Source organism: Sapajus apella, unplaced genomic scaffold, assembly GCF_009761245.1.
Source record: "Sapajus apella isolate SASKATOON/1434 unplaced genomic scaffold, GSC_monkey_1.0 scaffold29, whole genome shotgun sequence".
Taxonomy (NCBI): Eukaryota; Metazoa; Chordata; class Mammalia; order Primates; family Cebidae; genus Sapajus; species Sapajus apella.
In genome coordinates, this window is record NW_022436969.1 from 1629289 (window position 1) to 1638544 (window position 9256).

Genomic DNA, 9256 nt, shown 5'->3' on the forward strand with positions numbered 1-9256 from the left:
TCCATTATACTGTTTTCTCTTTTGAACACTTGTTTTTTCTAAAAAAGTACATAATAGTCAACATAATACAGCTGGATTTTGATGAGTATTTGAGTAAGAGACAAAATAATTTGGTAGCAACATTCTTGTCTGCTAAAACTTGTGGCCAACTTATATGTAAGTGGTGAGATTAAAAGTTCTTTGTGCAAAAGGCAAGATGATTCCAGCTATTCTGTTAGTCCCCACTGTATTTTTCTTCTGCCTGGCCAAATATGAAGAATGCATTGCACAATAAATACGTAATGATGAGTCGTCTTTATCATGAAAATATAAATATTTTGTCTAGAAAATCCCCCTTAGTACAAGATCTTACAAAATAATAATTCATTAAATAGTATTTTTTAAAAACATTTTATTAAAGCATGCAACTTAAGCATCAAGGTCATATTTTAAGTAGCTAAGATGGTAATAAAGTGGTTGTGTAAAACTTTAAACATAAATATGTGGCTTTATTTTAGTATTTTAAAACATAAAAAATAAAGATTCATATTAGATTATTTCATATATCTATTTGTTTTTTTCAAAGGTCTAAATTTAACTAATGTTTCCCATACTTACAAATACAGTTTAAACACTTTTTCAAATGATTATCTGGTTGTTTATGAGGTTCAGGCAAGTGGTTACTCCTGAAGAAATGTTACAGTCATTCTTCACTTTCTACCTGAATCAAGTCAGTATTTTAGAACACAATTATTAGTCCCTTTTAATTATGGAAGTTCTCTATCTTAAGGGAAGTAAAGTGTTATGCAAATCACTTGAGACATCCAAGGTCTGCCACATGGGCCATAACCTCAGGATCTTGGCTGCCCTCCACTCTGGACAAGTGCTTTCTGCGTGCTTCAGTTCTTTCTGTCATTTTCATTCATGTTTTTTTAAAAGCTGCCCATTCTGCCCTGCCATCTTGTACAGCATTTAGAATTGTCCTGTAATGTTTCTGCATTGCAACATTAAAGTATCTACCAGTAAACTTTTCCTTCCAATTTTAGTGTGCAACCACATGTTTTAAGATAAAGATTTTCATTGCTGTATACTTTACAGTGATTAGGGATATATACTGTACTAAACAATGTTTTGCTTCACACTTCTAGCCTGCCAATTAATGGAAAAGTGCATATCACCAAAGCCCATTTTAATGACAATTCTATAGGCTGTTCAGATGATGGTAAGTCTGTACCTTTCCTCTTGTATTTTCACCTATTTTATACCTTACTAACTGAAATTTTTCTACATAGTCAATTTCACTGTAGATATTTTTAGAAACAGAAGTCATAAAATTCACTTTTGATGGTCATTCGGAACTAGTAAAAATGCCTAAAAGATGCATAGTTTTCTAGAGAAGAGTGGACTATTCAAAAACAATTAAGATACAATAATTAGAGAGAACAGATGCCTGACACAATAAAAGTCTGAATTATAAGGCTTGTAAAACCCCATTCAATTACTTTGAAATACATATAGTAATCTGAGTCAAAGATTAATTAAGTGAATACACATTGATTACATTAAGAGACAAGGATCATTTACAATTGGGCTAGTCCAACATTTTTGGTGGAAAATGGTAGGTATATATGCATTTTTCCCCTTTTCTTTCTTCCTTTTTTTTTTTTTTTTTTTTTGTTACACTAGTAGTGAACAACCACTCTGAAAGCTGTGAATAAAGCTAAGTAGAATAAATTTACATTTGGAGTCTAATATATATTTTAAGACAGGTGTTAAGGGATCATCTTATTTTTAAAATAGCTCACAGTTAAAGGCAAAGATACGTTTAGGGATAATGTATTCATTTGCTTGCCTTCAGCTATGAGTAACAAATAGCCTTTTTCAAATTGGCTCGGAGAAAAATGGCAACATTATCTCATATACCACCATAGTCAAAGGAAGGGCCAGTACCAGATATTGTGAATCTTAGTTCTAGCTCTGTTTCTCAGATTTTCACCTTATTTGTCATGCCAATCTTCCTTCAGTCTTATTGTTTTTATGTTTGCAAGATGGTTATTAGCAGAACCTAGGACAATTGGCCTTTTTTTCATATCTGCTGTAGAAAAAAGGGAAACTTCTTTCTTATAGACGAGACTAAAGTTATATCTCTATATGGATCAGTATAAGACTTGTGCCTACCTTTAACTACTGATGTTTATCTAGAGAATATTCTCTTTCATGTTCTGATTCAACTTAGCCTGTTTCTGTATCAATGACAGACAAGCATGATTATTTAGATTAGCTAGGACCTACCTCTGGACAGGAGGATAAAATTAGATTCCTGTGATTCACAAAGTCTCTGTAGGACACAAGGTGTCAGATGAACAAAATGGGATAAGAAGTAACTAGTATTAGGTAAGCAACTAATTATATCTACTACAGAAAGAATTTTATTTCTTCACATTAAAGCAAATACTTAAAAATGGTCAGTTGGAAACAAACGAATTTAATAACTTTCTGACATTTGCAAATACTTATATGTTCTCAGAAGTATTTGTTTTTATTACGTATTCAATAAATATATTTTTACTACTTAATCTGTGTTGGGCACTTATAGATATTGAAAATGTAAAGATAAATAACTAACACATGTAGTATAGCAGGGGAGTAGAAAATGTGCACAACAGAGTAATAGAGTGGGTACTACACCAGCCTATGACCTAAACCTTCTTCGGTGAACTCACTGAAGGGGGTGTATGCATATCACTTTATGACCCTTTTGCACATGGCCATCACGAATGGATTCCTGGGTGAATATTCGACCTGAACGTGTCCACCAACTTATTCTCTTTTGAGACAGCATCGTCTTCTGGAGAAGATCTAATTTAGAACATTGCCCCCAAAAACTGAATTTGAAATTACTTCCTCATGTGCAAAATGTTCAAAAAGTTTTTTAAACTTTCTTTTAAAAATTATCCAACCATATTGATGAGTTAAGAAAAAGAAGTCTGTGAGCAATTAGAGAAAGAAGAATACGGAGGAGGAAGAGGAGGAGAAGAGGGAAGAAAGAAGAGAGGGGCAGGGGAAAAGCATACCTACAGAAGAACCACACAAAAAAACTAATTCTGATGACATTTTCTTTTTTAGCTACAGTTTTGTTTAAGCTCCAGACTCATTATCATCCTTGTTTTCTACAAACCACACTAATATCATCTTAATAATTTCATTTATTTTTTGCTGAAAAACATCTTGAGTTCTTTTTCTGTAACTTGCAATGAATTAATTCTTAAATAATGTAGGTCACATGTGCTAATAACTAGTGTTATATTTGTTATGCACTTCAGGCAGTTTCCATAAATGATGGGATATTAGGTCTGAACATTTATTCACGTTACCTCTCTGGGACAGTCAGTACCCTAGTCAGACATACTCACTTCAGGTGTGTTCATCTATTAATGAGTCACAAAGACCACACTTGGGGATATGACTACAAGTCCTTCAGCTCTTGCTAAAATCCAAAAGAAAATAAAAGAAAGTTTCATAACAAGTGTATCTTTAATATTTGCGATGAAAATGTGGACCTATATTTAAGTATGTAATGTATTTTCCCAAGTACTTATTACCCTTTGACACAGGTATTAGCACAGCTAAGAAATATTTGCTACTTCTTGCCTCTATCCACATGGTGAGATTTCATGCCCTGGTGTCTATAATACAGGTGAATATATCAGTGAGTGCTGGCTAAAGAATTGTGATTAAACGTGACATGCTTCTTGGCCTTCCTTGACCATGCTTCTTCTCCCCCAACTTTGCCATGGACACCAACAGTGCTTGGCGTCCTTAAGGGAAGATGATGGGTTGAGCTGACAGCTAACTTCAGTATTAGATAACTGAATCTTTCATTTAATGGTGAAACTTTAGGGAGCGTTTTTATTGATCAGTAAGTCACTAAATTCTATCATATTTTTCCATAGTTTGATAAGACAAGCAGAGTTTTCATCTTAAGGTGACTACTCACAGCAAGGATGTACATATCCGTTTATATCTGTACGCTTTACAGTCATTTCACTGCCAACATTCAGCCCATGCCTCTATTTGTGTTTTGAAAAATCTTCACTTGTGATTAATGTGTACATCTGATTTTTGTTTAAGTGTATTTAACATTTGAGAATCTATCCATCTATGAAAGTAACAGCACATTGAAAAGATTGGTCCTCCGAGTTTCATGTAGCAAGGGGAAAATAAATGGAGCTGTGGGAAATTTAAGGAAGGCTAAATAAACCAAATAAAGTTCATCTTCCATCTGTGTCTACTCATCAATATTTTAAGCCATTTTCTGGATGAAAAGGAAAGATGGAAATTTACACTATCATATAGTTGTTATTTTGTTAAATACTGTCTGTACTAATAAACTGAAGATTTCCTGTTTGAGGTGATTTGATATACAATTAAATATAAGGGAATTAGAATGAATTATATTAAATTCACTGTGAGAATACGCCTTGTGACTTTTCAGATAAAGCCCCAAAATAATTTACTTTGGGATAAAGAAGCAGACGCTTATCTTTGGCTTTTACTAGTTACTTGTTAACACATGCACAAAATCATATTTACTCATTTTTCAAACATTATAAATATTTTTCCTCTTTCTCTGTTATGTGAAGCTAAAACCATCTCACCATGACCTTTTCAGTATTCTGTAATTTGATTTGCCTGCCATATCCACCTTTCCCTGTTTACTATCCTTGGAAGTGTGATTGGAACAGACAACCAGTAAAAATGGAGAATATTAAAAAGGTCAAAGTAGTAAAATTGACTGTACAATTTTCCCAGGAAATAAAGTAATATTTACAGTTTAATATCTGCTTCAGATGACAAGGTTTCCAAAGAAACAAAAGTGAGCAAGATTATATTTAGTTTATGACAGCAAATATAACAGATGAAGGGACTCTAGAAGGTGTTATAATTAGTAGTAATCCCTATGTTTACTATTTTAGATGTTTAAAAGAAAGCCTTCTTATTGATATGCCTGAAGTAACTTTGAAACTTAAGGGGAGAAAAAGATAAAACAACTATCTTAATTTTATAATTTTCTAACTAACAATGTATGAAATAATTTGTGTTTTCATGGTTTACCAGAGTTAAAATTTGTCATGTCCAATTAAATTGAAAAAATGCATACGTTAAGATAGAGCTGGGCAATCCACTGATGCTTAGAGTAGGGAATTATTATACAGTTATATTTATGACTAGCAAACATTTTATGACAAGGATTTATAAAATTTTATATTTTTGCTTTTAAGCAGAGATTATATGTTTTCTATGAATATTTTAAAAATTTGTATGTAATTTGCATAAATGCATATATTATTTCAAGCCACAGAAGTTCGGCATAGGTTATCACAGCCTAGCATTTTATAGAGGTAAGACATTCATCCTCTTACATAGGGTTTTTTAGTATTTAGTACTGTATGTTCTCATAATTCTTTGACTAATTTGCAAAGATATGGTAGCAGCCAAGATGATTTAGGTCTTATTAAGACATAAAGCATTAAGGAAGTTAAAAAAGAGGCATAAGCTGATAAAAAGTATCACCAGAAAAAAAAAAAAAAAGAGGTTAAAAAAAATTGGTTCTCAGAGCATGAATATTTGTTATTTAAAGCCTACTAATTTTTAGTAAACCTTAAGAAGAAACAATATTAACCAAGGTACAGTAAAAAATGTGAGAATTTTCAAATTTTAATAGTGGAAAGGGGATACTATAAGAATTGAATTTAATAGAAGCTTTCTACAAAAATGTAGGTTGGGCCCAAATAGATTATTTTCAATATCAATCTCCTGATTAAATGACAACAACAAGTTCTAGTCTTTTTTTTTTTAAAGGATTCCATGAAAGAACATTATCAGAAAGAAGCCAGGGTATTTTATTACCTGAAACACATATATGGCATTAAATTTAGGTCAGGCTCTTTGGTCCATACCAAATGGGTAAAATTAAACGCTACTACTACAGAAACAAACCTGAGGGACAATTAAGGTGTATTAGGAATGCTTCCTTACAACGACCATTTTTAGAAAGTGGTGTATTTATTTTTAGAAAATCTTCCAGGAGGCAACTGTCTTTATCAAACTTGAGGCTACCATGAGAAGGCAAAGATGGAGATAAGCAGACAATGCAACAAAACCAAAATGGCTGTGGGTGTAAAATCTTCCTTGTGGGCATAAAATAGGGAAGGTGATTGAATTACTAATGCATAAAATAATAATTTTTAAAAAATTAAGAAAAGCTTCTAGAATGCACAGGAAGTTAATCAATTTTTAAAAAACCGAAAATAGTTACAGATAGAATGGAATACACCTGGAGCCAACCAATATTGGTTGAATAATTAGCATCCCCATAAAGAAAAGAGATAATATGCATAAGTCCATGATTTTTAAAAGAAAAGCATTTTAGACATAAGGAAAGCATCCATCAGCCATTGAACAAATATAAAACAAAGAAAAAAGCACACCAAAGCAAATCTAGAGTTAGAGAATGCATTGAATAGTCAAACAAATCAATGTAAAGATATACAGTATGAAATATTTTGAAAAGGGTTGAAGCAAGGAGAAACGTCATGCAACAGGATAAAAATCATATGAAATTAAATTGAGGATACTGAAAAGATCATTTCCAAAGTGTGATTTCCAGTGAAGTTGTTTGTAACTTATAAAGACATTAAAGAAATATTGTTAGTAAATACACAATCTACCAACTTATTACGCATTAAATATGAAATAATTTCTCCAAATAACCAAAAAAAGTTTAAATTAAAGATCTCAATATAGAAAAAGTTGATAATTTTTAAAAACTACCTTGCAGAAATAAAGCAACTGTAAATGTTAATTGCAATTATATATTTCCATGCAGGACTTTCCCTACTAAAGTACAACATATTTATGACAGAAACTGTATTTTGCTAAACTGTATTTAGTCTAAAATTTTTAGCAGAATATCCCTAAAAATATGTTTTAAATGTTAAAAATGTATACATAAGTGTAATGCAATGAAAACAATCTGTGTACATCTGCTATTTTACAATGATTTTTTTTTAATTTTTACATTTATTTTACAAAGAGCTTAAATAAAAAACAATAATTTCAAAGGAACTGGATAAAACCTAAATAAGTAAGTGGAGACATATGCCAGACATGTTTATGGAAAGGAAAAATATTATACATGCTGAAATTCTCTCCAAATTGATCTATAATTGTAATGCAATTTTAAAGTGCATATGAATATCTAAAAAGCTAAGAGTAAAAAAAAGCCTTCTGAAGAACAATAAGGGCTGGGAATGTTAGCTATCAGGTATCGGGGTACATAATTCTTAATGGGCTTCTCTGAAACGTGGTGTACTAAATTATCAATAAAGTAGAATGAGTCCAGAAATGGATATCTGCATGGACAAAATATTGATACATAATATAACTGTCAAGCTCTATCACTGACCACAAGAAGGGTTTATGGAATAAAATATAGTTATTCATACAAAATGAAATCAGTCCCCTACTTCACCTCATATATTAAACACATTCCACACAGATTAGGATATTAAATATTCACAGAAAATCTCAAATAATATTGATAAATGTCTTTATGCTAGTGTTTTTTGTTTTTTTTTTTAACACTATAGAAACACTTTGGACTATAAAACTTGATGTGTTTGCTTAAACATAAAATAATTCAAGACACCCTAAGTAAAATGATAACTTTTGACCTTGGGAAAAAAACATAACTGAAGTTAAAAATTCAATGGATAAATTTCATAGTAGATAAGACAGGTGTAGAGACAATGAATAATCTGGAAGACAAGTTAAATAAAATACCTGAGTTAAGTATGGGGAGAGGAAAATTATGTGATTGAGCAGATATAATGTTTGAAGAGAAAATGGCTGAAATTCAAAAGCATAAGAAACCAAAGTAGGACGAATACAATAAGCTCTTCTTAGACATATCATAATAAAACTACATGGAATCCAAACAAAGAGAAAAAAATTAGAACAGCTAAGAAATAAGGTTATTATTTGCAATGGAACTAAAATTAGAATGATAATAGACTGAAGAAAAAAATAGGAAGACAAATGACAATGGAATGGTGTTCTGAAGTACTAAACACAAACAATTGGTAACCATTAATTTTATACCCGATATATGTATCTTGCAAGAATAAAGATGAAGTGAAAGCATTTTCAGAGGAAGAGAGAGATTTTACAAATATTGATTGTATATATCAACAACCCAACAACAGCAACAAAGACAATAATAATATCTAGTGAGACTTAGAAATATATAGAACCAAAATACACAGCAAAAATAGCAAGCAATTCAAGAAGGTAGTAACCAGTTAAAATAATGTATGATCTTTTTATTGTCTGAGAAGATCTAATAATTCTTATTTCAATTCGACTTTGATAAGTTAAGAAAAGTTCATTTTTTTCATCTCCAAGTGTGGATTGAATAAAATACAGTCATTCATTCTGTAATGATGAAGCTATGTTCTGGGAAATGTGTGGTTAGACAATTTTGTCATTCTGCCAACATCATAGCATGTACTTCCACAGATCCAGATGCTGTCGCCCACTACACACTGAGGCTGCATGGTGTAGCCTATTGTGCCTAGGCTGCAAACCTCTTCAGTATGTTACTGTACTGACTACTGTCTACAGTTGTAACACAATGGTAAGTATTTGTGTATCTAAACATAGAAAAAGTACCGTGAAAGTACAGTGTCATATTATTATGGGAATGCCGTCATATATGTGGCCAGTCTTGACTGAAATGTCCCATGGATTGCATGGCTGTAATAAGTGATTTTGGGTGTAACAAATGATCCCTAAACTTAAACCAACAAGTATCTATTTCACATGACAGTTCAGAATCCAAGAGGTCATCTGGGTGGTTCTGAATTTGTGCCTTTCGTGAGGATGGCTGGGCTGCACCTCTGGAAGTGTAACTGGGGCTGGAGTTTTCAGTTTCCAAGATGGCTCATTCATATGGCTGTGGCTGCAGGCTACAGAACTGACCATAGGACTGCTTAGATGTCCTCAATACACTGAAGATACTTACTTGGGACAAAAAAAAAAAAAAAAATCCAATAGAAAGCATAAGGGAGAAGTAAGAATGTCTTTTATTTTTGAATCTCAGACACCATATAGTCATTTCTACTATATTGTATTGGTTAGAAGCGAATCACATAGTATCATAGGAAGAGGAATTGGGTTCTGCCTTTTGAAGAGGAAGGCTACTATATAAAAAGCA